This window comes from Seriola lalandi, unplaced genomic scaffold (genome assembly GCF_002814215.2).
Source record: "Seriola lalandi dorsalis isolate HSWRI2012SDOR001 ecotype SW California unplaced genomic scaffold, Sedor1 jcf7180002054942, whole genome shotgun sequence".
Classification (NCBI taxonomy): domain Eukaryota; kingdom Metazoa; phylum Chordata; class Actinopteri; order Carangiformes; family Carangidae; genus Seriola; species Seriola lalandi.
Genome location: NW_019525493.1, coordinates 848,399 through 864,747, shown reverse-complemented (window position 1 = coordinate 864,747; position 16,349 = coordinate 848,399).

Genomic DNA, 16,349 nt, shown 5'->3' with positions numbered 1-16,349 from the left:
TGTGTGTGTGTGTGTGTGTGTGTGTGTGTGTGTGTGTGTGTGTGTGTGTGTGTGTGTGAGAAAGAGCGAGAGAGACTGCCAGTGGGCTGCATTGCGGGGTGTATGCTGAAAAAGCCTTTAGCATTTCCAGATCAGGGAGTTTTATTAGCCCATATCAGAGCACTGCCACTTTTGATTTACGTCTATGTGATGTCAAAACACACACACACACACACACACACATAAATGCATGCACACATACATATACATTTCTTAATGTGCTCGCATATGCAAATATAAGAGAGCAAGATAGAAACACTGCAGTGGTTCAGGCAGAAAGGTAAAATGACACAGAAGACCGATGGATACAAAGGAATAAAAGATGCACAAAACGAGCTGGGAGCCAGTCACAACGATCACTGCAATACTCTGTAGCCAGTTTACATAATGGCTTGACGTATTAATGGGATAAACACAACGATAAATCTTGGTCAGAGAATGACATGCAAAGAATGCCGGCGCAATAGGCTTTTCACAGTAGGAAAATAAACACTGATAAGACTGTGGGAATAATCAAGAAGACTTATGACACTCAGTGCATGTGTTTGCACGTGCACGAACGCACATACGCACCGGTGCGCACACGCAGAACAAACACTGAGAGGCAACAGCAGCACCTACAGTGCAGCAGCTTAGATTTCATTTAATACAAGCTGCTCCGGAGAGGACAGTTCATAGAGAATGTATGCATCTATTTCAATAGATAGTAGCTGCAGCAATAGAAGTGTCTATTTTCATTCTAACCCTTTCTATTCTTAAAACGTACAATAAATGGAATTTCTAATAGCAAACCAAGTCAGTACAAGCATTAAATCAATGAAAATAAATGAGCTTCAAGAAAGTAACAAAAATCAATTTTCATATCCACTCACTATTCTATAGAGTAGGGCTGAAATCTGCTCAGCTTCAGTGTTTATGCCAAGTCAAAATGTCAATGAAAACAAGGGGCGTCTCTGAGAATAAATAGAGATCTGCTAATAGAACCTGGGATATAAATTTTCCTGCCCCCGCTTCTACCTCCGAGGAGCCTCTTGGTCGATAAGGGACAAAGATTGGGTTGAAAATTGATTTTTCCAGAATAATTGCTATTCTCTTCGTCAGGGGGACTCAAGTGTCTCCAAGGCTTTTTCCTATTACAGCTGCTGGCTCTCCAATTTACCTGCCCTGAGAAAATACATGAAAGAGCACAGCCTTTGGCCTCTGTAATAATCAAGGTCGTGGAGCTTCCAGTAGGTAAGATTTATGGTGAGTTCAGAGTGATTGGCCGGCAGCATTCTTCTAGATTGATAACGTTTGACCTTTACGACGCAAAGCCTGAAATATAATTGCCGCGTTAACTTTTTATTGTCTTGTTAAAAACATGGTGAGTATATTTTATTTTGAAACCATGCAGGCTAAAGCGGACTCTGCCGCGCTGCTTGTGCGTTGTGTGCAGAAATGTGACAGCCCTCACTCCTCGCGTTAATGTGACAGATATTGACACAAACCCACTCCTTTTGCTGACAGAAGCCCGTCATCATGCCGCATGTGTGTCATCGCCACTTTGATCTCCTGTGCTCCTGCAGGCAGCAGCAAACAGGCCATTTGTAAGGAAAGGTGTTTAGGAGACTGATCTTTACTGAGCCTGCTCTAATTCCCAACAGCGACCCTCCTGTCGCTGATCCCATCCCTTTGTACCATTCAGCTAACAATAACAACAGCCATTTATCTGAAATAATAGCATGGCACTGGAGCCAGTAATGTGTACAGCCTGAACCAGACACGGTGGGCAAAAAGATATCTGGAAGCATTTCAAAGTCCGGTTGAAGACTGCCAGACACCATTAACTGCCTCAAAAGTTAAAACACTGCTTGTGAAATAGCATGAGTTTAAACTAAAAGTAAAATCACTCATGGTTTTATTTAAACATTTGACATGGACTCAAAAAAAACACTGTCTCTTGCCTTTGACTGGCCTGTGCAAACGGCAAAAGCAGTGTGTGTGTGTATGTGTGTGATATATGCCGGGTGAACATGGAGCTGTGCTTCATCCATTAGGAGATGTTTGGTGTGTTGCATTGTACCGTATCACTGTGTGGAACAGAGGGAGTGATTCCCTAACCCTCTGTCCTCCTGCATATCATACTCAGCTGCCATCTGAAGCCTCCTCGCTTTGCTCCAGTGTACAAAACCCCATTGTGGTTTCCCTGAGATAAGCAGAGAGGGTGAGAGAGAGAAAGAGAGATGGAGGGTGAGAGAGAGGTTGAGAGACTTCTCTGGAGGCGCCAGACCTATCTCCTCTATCTCCTCCAGGGAACATGCCGGCATTCCCAAAGATACTGGTGCTAAGAGACTGGTCGCCCTGCTGCCCACCTCCCTCACACACAGGAGAAGGAGACGTGGAGATTTATGTCATGGTAATCCAATCTCTTCCCCTACTGAACTCCCCGTCTCCCCTGACTGCCTGGGAGAGCGAGGGAGAGTTTGAGAGTGGAGGGAGGCTGTGAGGCTCTGCTGATGTTTTTGCAGAGCAGAGGTGGACTGAGACAGACACACTGTTCTCGCTCTGTTGTTTCTGTTTGATACATGAGGACTGCAGTGATTCACATGTGTCTCCGTAGTGCTTGTGTGTGTGTGTTTGCGCATCAGTGTTTGATATCTAATATCAGCAGCCCTACTTTATTTGAGATTTGAGTGGGACTGACTCCGACGGATGGTTCTGAGGAGAGATGTGACACTCGGAGATAGCAAAATGGAGGAGGTCGTGTAAACACATTCACACTCAGACACAAACTTGCTCACGTCTTAACACATTTCAAGCCAATATTCACACAGTTACATTTTTAGGATGCCTTCCTAATGCTCTTTTAACATTTTAACATTCACCAGATTTTTCATTTTTGCCCAGAAAACGACTGAAAGAAACTGTGAAAAAGTTGAGACTTCACAAATTAAACAGATGCTGGGAACAAGTTGTAAAAGCCAGTATGAAGATTGCATTACTTCTTCCTAACCATACCTATTAGAATTCAAAGAGTCAACAATGTAGTGTAGGTGTACATAATGAATGAAACACAGAATGTGACATCTCCTTGAATTCATAGGTTTAATATTTCATGGTTTGGGCACACCTGAGAGCTGAACATATGACTAAATCAAAACTTAATGTGGAACACGCAATATGCTGAAATTATGAAGTCAGGGGGAGGAGGAGACTGAGTTAAGGCATCAAGGATGACAGAGTTGGATAGTAAAACACTGAACTGCAGTCACTTTTTATTTTAAACTTTTTAAAGCATTTTATCCCTCACTGTATAAGTAGCAAATTAAATGAATGTGTGCACTGCATGTCTTATATTTGACTCTAATTCTACCATCACAGATGTATTCAATATTATCAATGTCAATCTATTTCTGTCTGTCTGTTTCTCTCCTGCACAAACTGCAAGAGAGACTCAGTTAAATTAGGCTCCATACATTTGCTCTCACCTCCGCCGCATCTTCCAAACATGTGTCGAACCCACCAGGAGTCGGCCTTGTGGAGATGTGTGCATGTGTGTATCTGTGCTCGCGAGTAGGCCTTCCTGCATGTGTGTGTTCGGCATGACGTGGCAACCCCCTGCCCTGTTCAAACACGGCGTTGGCTGTGCAGGCAGCCTCATCGTCAGGCTTGGCTTGCCAGTGGTACATGCTGTGCCTGGCACCCTGCGGAGGGGGAAGGAAGGAGCACAGCAGGGCCAGGCCGCCTCCAACACCTCTCCCACCGAGCCAAAGGCCCCTCTGGTGGGGCTCTGAACACCAGAACAGGCCCAGGGAGAAATGATAATGAGGACCAAGACTGTGTTACACATGATAGCACATAGGGACGCCATCGCAAGTTTTAAACCCACACACACATACACACCAAGACGTAAACATGCAAATATAGAAACATATGCGCACAAGCACGCCTGCTCATAATCAGGCTGGCAGGGATGCAGACCATTGAACACACACACACACACAAATTCGTAATCTAGTTTATGAGATGACATTGTATCTTGTTAAAAAATTGTACAACTTACATTGTGTTATCATATGTGTTTGTTAGTGGTAATGATTGAGATCCATGTTTTGTTTGCACGGCCGTCTGGACAGTTTTTGGCCAGTGAATTTGTGTTGATGGGGATTTAGTTTGAGCAGGTAACAGCCTGGTAGCTCATTAATAATACTATAACCAGGGATACTAATTTGATCACAAACTAATCACAGTGCTGCTAGATTTCTCCTGTGTGTGAAAGGCCTATCAGCTCCTGGTCATTAAGTACAAACAATGTGACAAAGATGAGAAAGAGATCTTGAAATGTGTAAAAGGGGAATCACGCTAAAAAGCCTCTCAGCTCAGTTGCTCCTAATTTGTACTGCCTGTGGATGTTTTTGACACACACAAGGTGGCAAATTTAGCACCAAAACAAAACACTGTGTTTGGCTTCAAGCACATGCAGGGTGGTGCAGGAACTAACCTCAGACCAACTAAATTAAGAAACTAAACTTCCTTTACCTGTTTATCCTTTATGGGTGGCCTGAGCTCATCCAGGCACCCATTAGGCGAGAGATGGGGTACATCCTCGCCTGGTAGCCATTCTATAATAGGCAATCTGTAGATGATTTAGAGATGCCAATTCACCAACCTGCGTGTTTTCAGACACATGCAGGAAACCCCAGACACTGGGAGAACATGCAAACTCTGCATTAGAGGTCCCAACTGGACAGCAGATTGAAACCCAGGACCTTTTTACTGTAAGGGGGCGACTGAGCTACTTTGTTCCCTTAAAGGCCATAAATAATTAATTAGAGATCATAAATAAGATCACAATTTAATGATTTGAAGGTACATATTAGTAATGGAATTTAATAGCTGCCTTCCCATACTACACATGCTGATATGTTTGATGACCTATCATGATTGCAACATACAAAGAGACCAGAGCCTGCTTGTTCTGGAAACCTTTGTGCAATGCGGCTTCAGGTGAAGAGACTGAGAATTACTGTCTTGATAACTATCACTGTGCATTATTTGTATGAAAGATCATGTTAGAAATGTGAGCAACCTGAAAACAAAACAAAACACCAAAAGTGACAGGTGTCAGCTCAAGTGTTGATAGGATTATGCAGATCCAGCATTGATTACAGCACCAGTGGGAAGCATGTGGGTTGTAGATATAAACCATAGCATGCATGTGTGACTGCTTTGCGAGATGTTAAAGATGAGAGGGGATGAAAATTGGATTAAATTGTGTGTGGCAGCTCACTGTAGGGAGGTAATTAGGGACAAACATTGAGACGCAGAGTCTGATCTCTCCTGCTGGAGGTTAAGTGAAATAGGAGCTGTGAGTCCCAGCGTCCCGGTGGCACAGTGATTAGAATTTCCTAATGTGGGGCTAATGGGATGTCAGCCGGGAGCAGAACCCCTACGCAGAACCACTCATAACAACAAGTGGTCAAAGATCAAGCCTGATTAAAGAGATAGAGAAGAGAAACATGAACACATTGCCAGTGTTGATGAAGAAGCAGACACCTCTGGGAGTGATGAATCCTGACTATCACCTATATTATCATGCCATTCAGGAACGGGAAGACGAGAAGTGGCACAATACCGTTCTGAAATTAGATACATGATTGGGATGCGAAAAACAATGCTAGCATTTTATTTTAATAACCCACAGCTTGCAAATGCTTTGTTTCCACAAAAATTTTATTTTACTACCAGCTCTTTATATGCACAACTCAAACCTCAACGAGTTGCAAATCAGCAGATTTATACATCATTAAGATCAACCACAAGATAAAAACAATTGTAGACAGATGTCTGAGTCTTATTTTTAACTGATTTGAATGGCATTCTCTATTACGTTTGTTCTCCCTCCATCAGCAGACTTCTACCATTTTCCTAAAGCTCACATACCTGCTCTTTCTGCTTCTGTGGATCTCCTCCTCAGCTTGTTTGTTTTCTATGTTCACCCACTCCAGCCCCAGCTTGCGTTTGCATATTTGATCAAACTCTGGTGAGGATTTGATAGCGTCACTAGATGCCAGTTGCAGCGGGGCCTGTGGTTGAAATAACAACAATAGCAGAACAACTTGACTGCCAGCCCCTGATGATGAAACGACAGGGGGAAACAAAAGCAGCCCCCAGAGCTGCAGATGTTGACGCTGGAAGCTGTTTGTTGTGTGGAGGTTTGTGAGGTAGAGGTGGTGTGCTTTTGTGTGAGTGTATATGAGTGCGTGTTTGATTGTGTGTTGGTGTACAAACACTGTATATCTGTCTGTATATATGTGTGTCAGTGCTGTGGCCCTGTGGCTATGAGGAACCCAGCTGGGAGGAAGAGTGAGCGCATTCATCCTGGCTCTCAGGGGCCGGGGGCCACACAGGTACCCAACGAGGGGATGAAAGGCTGCTCTGCAGATGTCACCCGCTGGGGTTCAGCGGCCTAGCCAGCAAATGTCATGTTTGGCAGCTGGCACGCCGCAGCTCTCCCACCAGTTGTTGGCAGAGGCGTCTTCTAAAGGATGCTAGAGTGGGATGCAAGCACCGGGAGCGCCCTAATGGGAGCAACATTAAAGAGAGTTGCTGGCTTCTGTCTGTCATAGAACATTAACCTTGTCCTGTTTCCCTCTCCTCTCGGGCAGTCTCTCTCGCATACCCCCCGCCCTCTCTCTCCCTCTTTCCCCAATAACCCGCACACATGTGCACATGTATGCATTTCTTCACACCGAAGTACTTTCCATTGAGCGCACTTTCTGCCTGTTTATCTGTTTAAAGGGTCAGTTCACCAAAATCATAGAAAAAAAACCTTGTCTTGGTTACAAGATACGCATCTCTGAGATTTGTGCTTCCTCCCCAATGCAATGGTGGCAATCTGTTGAAAATACTTTTTTCTTTTTTTTTTTCTTTTTTTTTTTTTAATTATTGTCTTAATTGTCTTTCCACAGTATCTGCCTTTCCCCGTTTTGCACAGCATATGGTGGTCCAATGTCAAAGGTCACATGGCAAGGCCAGTGGTTTGTGGACCCTCCTGCTGTCCCACAGCTGAGCTCCCAGAGGTTACTTACACACAGAGACATCGCCCGCTATGAACAAATGCTACACATGGCTACACATCCAGATGCATACACACAAGCACCTTGAAAACACACAGCGTTTTTCCATAGCACATCCTGTACGAGACGAGAAGAGATAATGTCACCAGAACAAGTTTCATAATAAGATAAAAGTAGTCGTGAGTACATATGCATAATAATTTTTATCTTCACTACATATATTATACGAGTCTGGACAGACATAGATGTAACCTGTAACTTGACTAGTTGGTGTTAAACTGTGAGGCGGTAATAGTAGTTAAACATGTCACAGAGAGTGATTGGATGATAATTTGCTTAATTATACCATGCAGTGCACCTGTGTGGACGCATCATTATGTTTTTCCGCTCATTTATTCAGTTTCTCCTTTAATATATATACATATACCAATAAAATACTGCAAGCCTTCATGTCAAATTATACAGATGTTATCCTGATTTTATGTCTTTCAAGCATGTACAACAGAACAGGGTGGTGTGTGTTTTTTTCCTGCTGGTCACACAGTAATTCCATTGGCATTGACAATACTGTTCCAGTTGTTGGCCTTTGTGTTAATGCTCACCAGGGCCTGTACTTGAAAATCCCATTTGAGCAAACGCTAAAAGCAAGCATTAAAGAAAGGTCAGTTTCTCACTGTAGGATGGCTATTTAACAACACACCAATCTCTCCATAATATGTGAAAACATACTGACGCTTTCGTGTGTGTGTGTGTGTGTGTGTGTGTGTGTGTGTGTGTATGTACTTGTAAATGCTACAAAGTGAGGATTGAAAAAAAAAAAAAAAGTATTTTCCCAACAGAGTGAGCACATATTTGGGAAGTGAGGGCATTTTGGTTGGGTTAAAACTTGGTTGAAGGGTTAAGGTTAAGAATGAGGTTAGGGTTCGGGTTAGGCATTTAGTTGTGATGGTTAAGATTAGGGTAAGGGGCTAGGGAATGCATTATGTTAATGAGTGTTCTCACAAAGATAGAAGTACTAGTGTGTTTGTGTGTGTGTGCATGTGTGTCCTTGTTCTACTATATTTGTGGGGTCTGTGCTGCTTGGGGAGCAAAATGCTGGACCCCACTAGCTGAAAGGGCCATTTGAGGGTTAAGACTTGGTTTAAGGGTTGGAATTAGGTTAGGGGTACGGGCTGTGGTTAGGCATTTAGTTGTGATGGTTAAGGTTAGGGTAAGGGGCTAGGGACAGGTCCCGAAAAAGATAGCTGTACAAACATCTGTGTGTGTGTGTGTGTGTGTGTGTGTGTGTGTGTGTGCAAGAGACAGAGATCATGAGTGAGTGAGTGAGTGAGTGAATGAGTGAGATAATTTTCTGATCATTTTCTGTAAAGTCACTAATAAGAAACATATAAACACGCTGTATGTGGAAAGAGGGATGAATCAGTGGGTCAGCTTACTCACCAAACTACATGTCAAAATTGCCTGACATTTCCAATTATGCTCCGCTTACATTATTTTCTTAACCTTGCCAGTCTGAAAGAATGGTTATGTCTAACTAATGATTTATGTTGTGCAACATCTGTGAATTATTAGTCTGAATGTGACTCCCCCAAATGCTGGCGACTGGAAAACAATTCCTGGGTTTGCAACACAACAGATCTAAGAAGAAGTTAAACTTTAACAGCTTATAATAAATAATCATTGTCATGGCTGCATTTATATCATTGTGTTAAATCATGAACAACAATCAACCCAAAAAATTAAAAATACATGGAATCAAGATCCTGTAAACACTATATTTACTTTACTCTGCCTTGGTATGTTTATTTCTAACAAAAGGCCTTTGTATGTTTCTACATCATCACTATGGCCTTAAATGAACTATCCAATCTGGCACTAAGATTGAAAACACAGGGCTGGAGCCTGACATTAGTCCCAGATTTATTGATGTCCAAATTTCTGATTCTTTTAAAGGAGTTAGGAAATATTCTTACTTGCTTTCAGGCTGAGGATCAAATGAAAAGATAATACCATTTACATGCCTATACAGTAAATATAAAGCTACACCCACCAGCCTGTTTCCAATGACTGGAAACAGCGGGAGAGAGCTAACCTGACTCCGTTTACCAACACCTCTACCAAAATCACAATTTAGTATATGTCGTTTGTTTAATCCTTGTAAAAACGCAGAGTGAAGAAACAACACTTTGTGGTTTTACAGGAATATATATGCCAGACTATTTCCTGGCCTTCAGGACTCACCCCTCATATATTACGTACATTTAAGTGTGAATACAGACAAAAAAACAGCACTTCTTTAAGACATTTTTATACAGAGGGGTCTAAAATTGAAATTGGTCTCAGACCTTTGGACCCAACTCTATATGTGTGTAAGCCTTCATGTCAAGATATACAGATGTTATCCTGATTTTATGCTGATTTCTCTCAAGTGTTTACAACGTACATACAACATATGTACTTGTATGTATATAAACATACAAATATACACCTTCAGACAAAGAGCAGAAGAGCTTGAGCTCAGTGTTACAGTTGTCTTTGATACACACATAGATCTTTATCTACACACACACACACACACACACACACACACGTGCCAAGTGGACAAATCACACCCAGGGGATTTGGATGCATGCAATTAAGATTATGATCAATGACAAGTCAATCATGTGAGCCTGTTCTCTTCTCCCTTCCCCAACTCAGCAATTATTCTCCAGCTGGTGGGGTCTGCCCTGAACCATTGGAGGAGACATTATACTTCTCTTTTTCCATAATTTCTTTTTCCTACTGCCTCCACCCCTTCTCCTCCTCCCTCTCCCTTTTTCACCCTCCCTTCCTTGACTTCCCATAGAGAGCAGTTTGCTTTGTCCTCCCCAGCTCCTCCTCCTCCTCCTCTTCTCTGTCATCTCTGTGGAGCAGTTAGCTCTGTCAGTCACATCTGACAGCTCGGGGCTCTTCACCATTAGCCCCTGGCCTCCCAGCCTTCAGACTCCATGTTAGGTCAGATACCCCCCCAGCACCGAACAGACAGATGAGGGACGGGTTTAATGTTCCCCTCAGTTGAACGTTGGAACTTCAAACTGCCAGCTTTCGAAAGGATGATGTATAGTTTGTTATCACAATTTTGAGCTGGATAAGTGCCAAATATGGGCAAATTCCTTTCAGTTACTATTGTTTTCCGTGTTGTCACTTGAAAAAGCTGCTCATTTTGTTGACCAGTCAGAGCTGTGTGGAATGTACACAGACAACAGCAGGAGAGGAGCTGCACCTGTCCTCTTCCCTGTTTTTGTTCTTTTTTACTGGCAGCCCAAACACGCTGGATTTCACAGTTTCTCAGGTACATTTGCTACTGGGCTACCAACTGCACTGAATAATAGTGTTCTGTGCTGTTGTGTATGTTGAAGAGAGGCATGCGCTCAGCTCTGCCCATTATTCATAATAGAAAGGCAGGCAGGCGGGCCGGCCAGCAGACCCATCGCTCCGGTGCTATCTGAGAGCAGATAAAGGAGGCAGGTGTGAGGAGGAAATTAATGTAAATCCATCAGTCTTCAATTAGAGCTCTGCTCACACCCAAAATAAAGACTCCATCTCAAACCAATAGGACCTCAGCTTTATTCACATCCCAACCCCACCTGCACAACCACAACAGCAGCAGTGGCAGCAGCAGCTCCTACAGTGTAAACACTCAGGAGCTATATAATGCAGTGTTTAATGATGAGAGAGCATGGGATGTGTGATATGTGCAGGTGCAGGGTGTTATCTAGCTTGTGAGCAGCAGCCACGGTGTACACGGTTGTCCATTAGGCTCCCAGTGTGTGGCCGGGCTAATTCTGTGTGCCTGGAGGTGCAGGGGCAGAGGCTCTCCATGGACTGTGGGCTGGGGGAAGAACTGCAGTTTAACCTAATTTGGTTCTAATTACAAAGACAGGAAGTCCACCTGCCACACATACGGCTGTGTTCTCCTCCCTTCCAAGGGTTGGAGAGAGTCTGGAGAGAGGGGGAGGGGGGGGATGAGAAGGAAGTGAGAAAGCGCTTTCATGGTTTTATTGTCTTTTATCTTGTGCTGTGTCTTTCCATGTGGTACAGAAAGTCCCATCATTACGCAGCATATACTGTACCCTCACAGCTGATACCAAACTGAATATTTTAAATATCTGCCTCAACAATAAATATTTGAAAAGCAAATAGCCCATTACATAAGAATTTCAAGGAGCTCTGGGAGTTTTGTAAATGTCAAGCTGAATGTTATCTGACAAGAACAAAATAGTATTATCTCAACATTACCATTACAGCAACAGCAACACTGAATCAGCCCTGATGTGTATCTCTCGGTTGGCAACTTGGGAAGATTTACATCTCATTGTTATTAGTCTCAGGAGTTTGGTTTGTTTGGTGATTGCTGGGACCAATGTTAGCCATAACAGCTTGCCACAAAGAATTTGTTTGTGAACATGATGCTGTAGTTCTCAGCTATCACATGACATCATCATGGGAAGGTCTCGCTAAAGCAAGGCAAGAGTCAGTGAATGAAACCAGAGAACACAGTTACATACAGTCAGCTTTGTTCTTGCTTGCTTTTTTCGGCTGTCTTGGCTCTGTTGCTAGTGTCGTGTTTACAGCCTTTAGCTCCATGATTTGTAGAGCTCTACCTATTCACTTGCATTTCAGCAGCTGTGGGTTTACTTTGACTGTGGGTGATATAATTATGAAGGAGATATGAAAAAATAGATTTAATGGATAATTCCCATGGTTTTGCTCTCTTTACCAATTTATAATTTGATGTTCAATGGTTAATTTAAAGAAGCAGGACAGTATATTTGTGACTGACTCTAATAAATTACATTTCCCACATTTATGGTGTTGAAGAAACCAGTGCAGTAATGTGGCTCAATGATGTGTTTTTAATAGATTTTGGACAATAAAGCTCTATGGCACAGATATATAAGATATATAAGACACCCAGGCAATACTTGTTCAAAGACTAAATTCATTGTTGGTTTTGATCATTTAATGGGATTTGTTGATGATTAGAAAATATCACCACACAAGAGATTTGAAAGTAAGCCACATTAGCATTGTGTGATTTTGCAGTTGCAAGCGAGGACTGAAGAACTCCCCCTGTTGGACCTCTCGTACATGCTTTGTCATTTAACATTTAAGTGTTGGCTGCTCAACAGCAACATTTTTAAATTCTAGATAGTGTTGCTTTTTGGCATATTCAGCTCAGAAGATGTTAATAAGCCGTCTCTGGCCTTGGTTTGAGCCCACATAGCTTTGCAACCTGTGAATCCTACTGTGGCTTTCATCTGTCAGACCTTATCAGCTGACCAGATGCCCCAGCGGTGTTAATGGCAGGCAGTGGCGGTGTAAAGCTCCCTAACAAGGAACCTGATTGTTCTGTTAATGTGTTACTTCCTGTTCTGTCACAGCTCCGGAATGGAGCTGAGCGGCCAGTGCCGGAAGAAATCCCCACATCAGAGCGGTCACAGGCCGGCCAGGGTTTCACTTAGCCGGCCAGCTAGCCAGACAGTGGGCCAGTCAGCTTCTACAGCCCGTAATGGAAGAGATGGATTACACTAAAGCACACCGTGTGCGTAACCTGACGCCCAGTCTAAGGACCCTGGTGGTCCAAATTAGGTTGTGCCAAATCACACAGAGGGTTTGATACCATGGAGTTCACAGACATTACTCAAGCCCACATCGAACTGCGAATATTGCTTACACAATTTAGCATATGTTTTAACATTTTTAAGGATATAGAAAATATGTGCCTCATATAATTTGGTACACTTTACCCAATTTTGTGAAGCGACAGGACATTGGCCTACAAAGTGTTATTGCTGTGTGGCATCTAAGTGTTAGCAGTGGTGACTGTTGCCACTATGAATTCCTCCAGCTTATTCCCCCCTACTCCTGGATTTACACCCTGTGCACAACTTTGATCTCAAGGTATTAAAGTCAATAGTATCCAAACAGGGTGTGGAGTAGAGCAGGGGCTTATGGGGGTTTATACCCTACTCTACATGCAGGGAGCTATCTGAGACCAAATAGTGGCAGCATGGATAGAGGTGAGGAGATGATGGGGCCGAGACAGACACAGAGAGAGAGAGAGAGCGAGACAAAATAGAGACTATTTGGCTGATCATGTGAGTAGCAGGTCAACTCCTTGGCAGAGAAAATGCTGTGTTGCTATGGCAATATGCCTTTTTACCCACCCACGAGTCATGGGCCAGGGCAGCATCAGCGCTGTGAGCATTGTTCAAGAAGCAGTGGAGATCAGGGCCTTAATCAGTCAGCACTGATACAAGGGTGAAGAGTGGGAATAGAGCCTGCGGCTGTTTGGAACGGGAACATCAGCGCATACACACCCACACACATGCACACACACACCCACACATCCTTGTGAACACAGCATGTAATGCGCAAACAAATTAGATAAGAACTAAGCAGAATTACTGATTTGTGATTAGCTGAAATTCATCGTCATTCTCAGTTGCTATGGAGGGAATTTCAAGAGTAGATCTCAGCAATAACAGCTCAGTGCATTACCATCTAAGCCTCATTTCCCCAGTGAAGAGGATCGGTAAGTTGCTCACACAGTTCAATCTGTTGGCATCCTGTGTTGCTGCAAAGAAGTAAATAAGGAGTAACTTGTCTAGTGTGCCCAATTTGAGTCTTTTGCCTCCAAGGCTCTAAAAGTCTGAAGAGGAAATCTATCCTGAAGTTATGTTACGAAACTTAATAAGTGACTGACCATCTGATTCACACCCTATCTGTCCAAGACATGGCACATATTTATTTCCAGCAAGCGATTGCATCAAATTTGTCCTGTTTTTAACTTTGTTAGAAAAAACATGCTTGGCGGATGCACGGCGCACACTGGTGGCTGCAGGGAGCCAAAAGCACTTTATTTATGTTTGGATGGCAGCGGGCGCTCAGTTCTGCTTGGCAGAGACAGTGTGCTGTGGTCTTTGGCACCCCTTCGCATCCCTCCTGTCCCCCTGACATACACTCTCCCCATCTCTATTGGGCCTCTGTAGTGTCTTGTCTATGTGTGTCTATGTGTATGTATGCATTTGCAAGTTTTCAGAACTATGTATGTATGCTGTGTCCTCCTGTTTATATGTTCTTTGAACTACGGTTAAGATATTTTCTACACTGAATATCACATAAAAGACACAGGCAGCAGCAATGCTTTACATCAATTTTTCATAGAGTCTTTTATCTGTACTTTTTTTCAAAATGGACTACTAGCTCCTCTAATTAAGCATGAGATGTTTTTCAAGTAGAAAGTAGTTTTGAAATTGAAACTAATCTCCAGTGCACCTAAGGTCATGGGACTGCAAAGTTCCAAGAAGGAAAATACTACATGAATTACGATGAATGCATATGCCAGTGGCTAATCTTTTACTTTGAGACTTTGCTACTTGAAACTTACTTAAGACGTCACATGCAGGGCATGAGTGACTCATGTAGTAATGCCAGCCAAGTGCAAATTCTAATCTTCCCTCAGCTCTGCTTATGCAGGAGAGAACACTCTGCCAGGGTGTCCGCTGAGCACAGCCATTCCAGAAATTCAAAGTTACAAGGTCGGTGTACATCTGCTGCCGGCAGAACCTAAAGTAAGCAAATATCCCCAGGTCTATACCCCAACAATCTCATTTATTATTTTTCTTTCACCTTCCTAGAGCTTTTCATTTTACCTCAGGGAACTGACCGACCCGCACTTGGTATATAAATATATAATTTATATCTCATATATTTATAAACCAAAGCAAGTCCAGCCACCTTAAAAGGAAGCAAGGCCTTTTTCCTTGTGCCGGAGCTCTGTGGAGTCTGTTGAGGCTCAAACCTAGGATCCGTAGCCTGGGTTTCCTCAGTCCAGAGCAGCGAGTGTAGCAGAGGGCTGGGAAGAGAGTGATTCTGGTCAGGCAGGCAGGCAGGCCATCCGCGGCCAGATAATGGCTGATACTGGGACTAATTTGGTCATGTGCAGGGCTGCCGGATGACGAGGGGCTGATAAAGAAAACATGGCAGACAGACAGCTGGGCTGCTGGAGGAGGATGTGAACTCTCTCCAGATCCTGGCTGGAGGATTTTAAGTGTCCTGAGCCTGCCTGTCTGTCTGTCCATTCATCTGTCCACTGTCTCCTTGTTTGTCTATCTAACTATGAAATCATTCATAGATTATGTGACAAAATAGAATTAGTGTGTTTTTGAAATTTATGGCTGGTGAATTTGGGATGGAAACTTTCAAATTCAAATTGACTCATTCAGATATTTGACCATACAGTAGGTTTGCATTTTGCCAACACCAACATGTGGCTCACTGACGTCTCAGCTGCACAAGGGCAGCATATATACAGCCCCAACAAACCAAGCTGATGGATGGATAACAATCCCTAGCGGATGAACTGCTGTGCTGGAAACCTACTGTGAACATGAGCAGTCTTGGCCGGCGGAGTATGATTACAGAGCAGCAGCACAGTTTGAGAAGCCCTGCCGGGGTCATATGGTTCTGACAGTCCTGGTCTGCTTAGGCTAACACAGAGCCTGTTGCCTGGCCTAGAGAGGGGAAAGACAGTGAGATAGTGTGTGGTGGTGGTGGTGGTTGTGTGTGTGTGTGTGCGTGTGTGTGTGTGTGTGTTTGTGTGTGTCTGTGTATGTGTGTAGATTGGCTCCCGGAAGAGCAGCAGTGGCTCAGGACTGCGAGGAGGCTGCTGGGAAATGTCTGTGTCACCGGTGTCACCCAGGCAAGGCAGATACACAGAGCAGCAGTCACGGACACATTCTTGGCCCAGGCCGATCTCCAAACACACTCGCTACCACGATCCCCCTTCTCTCACTTTCAAGCTTTCACTCTGCTTCCTCTCGCTCACTCACTGATGCTCTCTGTCTGTCTCTCTCTCTCTCGCTCGCTCTCTCTCTCTGGCATCTACAGCCCCCTTTCGCGTGTATTTGTTGCCTGCCTCTATGAACAAGCACACACACTTTTCCGTGTATTTTTTTCTGGAAAGCTCAGCAAAGAAATTTTAGGGTGCAGTGATTAACAGGAGAAATTATTTTTGAGGACTAATGAAGACTGAAAAAAAAAATTATAATTTATTTTGAAATATTGAGGATCTTTTTTTTTTATTTTATTTTTTTATATTTTTATAAAAACACTTCAAAATTATTTTCTTTGGGTGTTTATCTTTAAATCAAGTGGATTCTCTATTGTTACACTCTGTCATTTAGTCTAACAAGGCTCAGTGTA